The sequence below is a fragment of the Hipposideros armiger genome, unplaced genomic scaffold, assembly GCF_001890085.2.
Source record: "Hipposideros armiger isolate ML-2016 unplaced genomic scaffold, ASM189008v1 scaffold_53, whole genome shotgun sequence".
NCBI classification, from domain to species: domain Eukaryota; kingdom Metazoa; phylum Chordata; class Mammalia; order Chiroptera; family Hipposideridae; genus Hipposideros; species Hipposideros armiger.
The window spans coordinates 902449-907703 of NW_017731403.1; the positions used below are offsets into that span (position 1 = coordinate 902449).

Below are 5255 nucleotides of genomic sequence, written 5' to 3' on the forward strand. Positions count from 1 at the left end.
TGAATTTGAACATCTCTTTATAAGTCTTTTAGTCATTAGGACTTTCCCTTCCATTAATTGCCTGTCCATATGCTTTGCCCATTTACCACTTATACTACAAATTTTATAATATAGAATTGTTGATGAATTGATAATTTAGTGAGCTGGCCATTCAGCAGTTTCACTTTAGCAATTTGGCTTTTAGCAAATCAGCTTTCAGTGGATTCCATAAAAACTTTTTGGCTAATTGAAAATCTTGGTTATTTGGCAGATTGAATTTTGTTGAATTGGCTTTAAGTAGATTGGTTTTTGGTAAGTTGGCCTGTGACAGGACTTCTACACTGCTGACCCTCCCTAACAACCTTCCTGGAGAACTTGCCATGAGGTCTGTGGACCTCTCCAATGACGGGAAGAATATACACAGAAGACTCCTGCCTCTTATAATCAAAATCCCCTATCGTCCTACTGTTCTTCCTCCTTTCCCCCTTTCTATTCATATCTGATCACTACTCTTCTGCTCAATACCCTTCAGTAGTTTCCCTCTCCTCTATTATAGCACAAGATGCCCTTTGCCATGTGACCTTGTCCATCTATTTTTGCTGCCCACCCCTTGCCAGCAATAACATGTTAAAAATTACCTACATTCACTGTCTACCGTTCCTCAAACCCAACGTTTTTCCCAGCACAGAGTAAATGCTTGAAAGGGTTGACTAGAACTTTTGTCTCTGCTTATTGCCTCATATCCTCTCCTCAACCTATTCTTGATGGATTCCATTCCCAATGCCCATTGAGATTGCTTTTGTGAAATCCCAATGGCCTCCATGCAGTAACGTTCAGTTGTCACTGCTCTTAGCTTATCTAACCCTTCAGCAGTACACGTTCAGCACAACTGCTTGCTTCTCTTGAAATAGTCTCAGCTCTTGGCCTCTGTGATATCACACTCTCTGTTTTTCCATTGAATTCCCTGACTCTTCTTCCTTTTTGTGGGTGTCTTCTTTTCCACTAAATATCTAAACATAGGAGCTCTCCAGGGTTTGAAGCTGGGCCCCTTCTCCTTCTCCATCTATTAAGACCATGGTATTCCATAAGACCTCCTAGGGAAAGACCTCACCATGGTCTTAATACTATCTTTATACATTATTCACTTGCTCCTCAAGCCAAGCTCATTCTTGTATTTGAGATTGTACATTAGCTATTTCCCCAGCGTGGCATACCTTTGGCCCCTCTGCCCTTCCCCATCTTTGCGGTCTGGCTCCTTCATGTCATTTAGATATGATTTTAAATGTTATCTCCTCAGAGAGATCTTCTCTGACTATTCAATTTAAAGTAGCTGCTCAGTCACTCTTTAACCCATCACACCATTTTAAGTTTCTGCACAGTACTTAGGATTTTCTGGGGGTTTTTGTTATTTATTTCTTTACTTTCTGTCTACCACAGAGGGGAATATAAATCCCTATGTCAGTACAGACTTCATCTGTCTTGTTAGGCAATCAATCAGTAAATAAATAAATATATTTTAAACCACTTTGACATATATAGTTTGATGTTTTGGACCTGCCACATAAGTTAAGCTATATACAACTATAGGGAAGAGATCCAAGATGGTGGAGTAGATCAACACTGTGCCTGCTTCCTCCCATAAACAAATTAAAATTGCAACTAAATTACAGAAAAATCAATCTGGAGAACCACCTGCAATCTGGCTGAACAGAAGTTTTTTTTGTTTGTTTGTTTTTTGTTTTTGGGGGGTTTTATATAGCATTTATTGGCATTTGCTGTGCATGGTAGTATGCTTTTGTGATTTGCAGGCACTTTACTTCTAGAAGCAATGGTTGGCCTTGATCAGTACGTGCTGATGTTGCGATTGGATCGTGCCTGTTGGCTAACATTAAGACCCGCTGCCATTAGAACTGCAGAACATTCCTGACTACTTCCACATAGTGGCTATCCGGGGGTGGCTTCCTCTGACTCCCAGGTTGCAGGAACTTCTTAATTGTAGGGATGTTGCTGATTCTTGTTTTAAATGCCTTTAGCAGAGGGAAGTCAGAAAGAACAGAAGCATCGATTTCTTCGGTCATTAAAATAGCTTCTAACCGTTGTATGTCTGCCCAACTGAATTTGTTTCCAACGAGAAAATCACCTCCATGCGGTTTCAAAATCTTTTCAAAGACGGGGAAGTAATGGGTTTTTGCTTTCGCTATGGCTAAAGCAAAGCCCTCCTCTTTTTCTCGTGGAGGTTTGAACACAGCTTGGATGATGATCATCATGAGGTTCCTGAGTGCCATCAGTATACATGTTGATCCTGGCGGTCTCGTTCAGGTCCCTCCCATACAAGTTGTACTTGGCAGCAAGGTAGCTGAGGATGGCTTTAGTCTGTGTCAGCCTCATTCCATCAATTTCAACCAGGGGCACCTGGTTAAAAAGCAGGCGTCCATCTGTCATTAACTTCTCATATTGCTCTCTTGTTTCAATAAATTCTTCTTCAAACTCCACTCCAGCTGCAGCCAGCAACCAGCGGATCTACTCCATCCTGCCCCTACCATAAAAGTAGCAGAGCTTGGGTTTGGCTGTCATGACTTCTGGCTCAGGGTTTTCTTATCTCTTCCTTGCTCTTGTCTCCTGTGATGTGTGGGGCCAGAAGTTTTATAACTAAGGATATTAAAAAGAAACCATGACAAGACTTGTAGGAGGGGCAGAGACATAAAACTGTCTAACCCCAAACCTCCATGTGCCAGTTGAGAACTGGGAGTGATATCTCAGCTGCAGAGGTTCCCCCCAGAGGCGCGAGGGACCACAGCCCCACACTGGCCTCCTCAACCCAGAGTACTGGTGCTCGGAAAGGAGCCCCCACAACATCTGCCTGTGAATAACAGTGGGGATTCTGACCATCTGGGTGGGACAAAAAGCGGTAGGAAACCCAGGCGTACTCTTAAAGGGCCTGTGCACAGACTCTCACTCCCAGGTACTCACCTTGGGCCCCAGTGGAGGGGCAGTAACTTGGAGAGTATTGGAAACATGGTGGGGAGTGTGGGGCAGATTGAGTTGTGTTGCTTTGGGTTGAGGGCTGGAGGACAGTCACCATTTCTGTGTGAGGAGAATACTAAAAGCAGCAAGAGAAAGGCAACTAGTGACTTATAAGGCAACTCCCATAAGATTGTCAGTTGATTTTTCAACAGAAACTTTGCAGGTCAGAAGGGATTCACACAAAATATTCAATGTGATAACAAGCAAGGACCTACAACCAATATTACTCTAACAAGCAAGGCTATCATTTAGAATTGAAAAGATAAAGAGCTTCCCAGACAAGAAACAGCTAAAAGAGTACATTATCACCAAACCAGTATCACAAGGAATGTTAGAGGGTCTTCTTTAATATGAAAAAAAAAGATTAAATTTATGAACAATAAAATGGCAATAGCAACATATCTATCAACAATTACTTCAATGTAAATGATTGAATTTTCCACTCAAAAGACATAGGAGGTCTGAATGGATAAACACGACCCTTACATATGCTGCCTACAAGAGACTTCAGATTGAAAGACACACACAGACAGAAAGTAAAGAGATGGAAAAAGATATTTCACAAAAATGAAAAAAAAATAAATAAAGCTTGGGTAGCAATACTTACACCAGACAAAATAGAATTTAAATCAAAGGCTACAAGAAGAGACAACGAAGGACCCAGCAATCCCACTTCAGAGTATTTATCCAAAGAAACCCAAAACACTACTTTGAGGGGATGTGTGCATCCATACGTTCATTGCAGCATTGTTTACAATGGCCAAGATGAGACAGCTGGCTGTCCGTTGAGGGAGGAATGAATAAAAGAGGAGATGGTACATATATATGACGGAATATTGCTGGGCCATGGAAGGAAATGGGTATTTGCCATCAGTGGCAGCATGGATGGATGTACCAGAAGAATATTTCACTGAGTGGAGTTAAGTCAGACACAGAAAAACAGAAGCAATGTGATTTCGCTTACATATGGAATTTAAAGAACAAAAGAAACAAACAAAATGGGATGCAGAGAACATATTGATGGTTTGTTAGTTAATTTAGTTCTTTTCCTTGAGTTTGAGGTAGACTTCAGCCATTAACTCAGAGCTGAGGCTTGATCTCCTCCCCAGGCAGCCTTCAGCTTCCTTCCCTTCAGCTCTTATTACTCCTTTTTCAAAAGGTCCTCTGCACTGCAATTATTTTTTTGTATGTATGCATATTACATCATAATTATTTTTATGTATGTGTCCCTCCCTGCACTGTTAACTCCACCAAGGGCAGGGGTCCTATCTTTTCATCTTTGTATAACTAGCAAACTCAAATCAATGCTTTGCCCTCAATATGCATTCAGTAATCATTTGCTGGATGAATGAACTAATGATCCACAGAATACATTCCATTTAGTGCCAAGGAAATGGTCACCATGGAATGGAGACATGAGATGTGTCCTGCCTCAGTGCCTTGTAATCAAAGTAAGGCAATCAACAGACAAAACTGGGATCAGAGATGGCCCGAGGTGACAGAAAATGGTAAACATTGGTAGCAGTTTTCTTAATTTCCCCATTAAGTAGGGTGGCAGGTTTTTTATTTTCTGTTTTTTTAATCCATCATCTAACCTCATTTAGCTAATTTAATCTTTTCCATCTTTGGGTTGCCTAACTGTGGATCTTGGCTATGATTGTCTTTATTAGCTTGGTAATGACTTTGTCGCGTGTAGGGGTCATTAATTGCTTGATAATTTGACAAACAGATGCAAAATATTCCCCTTAATTCAAAATTTGATCTAAAAATTAATTATATTATCTTTTTTTTGCTTCAGGGTTTATTTGTTTTCACATGAAAGGTGTTCTTTATTTTAAATTAAGTGATTATTATAACCATCTTCTGAAAATTTAAGAAGGGCACTTGCTCTTTTAATCTAGGTAATTATATCTGTGGTTTTGAATTAGCTTTTGTTTTTGGATGTGCTGGTTGCCTTCAGCATTTTGCTGCCTCTGTGTCTTTTGTGTCTACTCACAGTTTGTCATGATGTCCATGCCATTTAGCTTTTAATTCCCTCCAGAACTATCAAGCCAGACATTTAAAAAAATTTATCACATGCTTCTGCTTTTAGGAAAGTGCTCATTCTGTGGCTTTTTTGAAGTTATTCTTTTTTTTTTTTCCTTTTTTACATTGATGTCTACACTCCCCTGAAGGAAGTTATTTCTCTTGGCTTCACTCATTCCTGGTACTTTAGTGGCCCACTCTGATTAAAGAAGGTTAGAATTTCAATA

General features: G+C 40.2%; 1 pseudogene; it reads right to left on the reverse strand.

The window, feature by feature from the left end:
• Positions 1-1869: 1869 nt before the first annotated feature.
• On the reverse strand, positions 1870-2568 carry LOC109381780 (glutathione S-transferase alpha-4 pseudogene; annotated as a pseudogene).
• Between the last annotated feature and the right edge of the window lie 2687 nt (positions 2569-5255).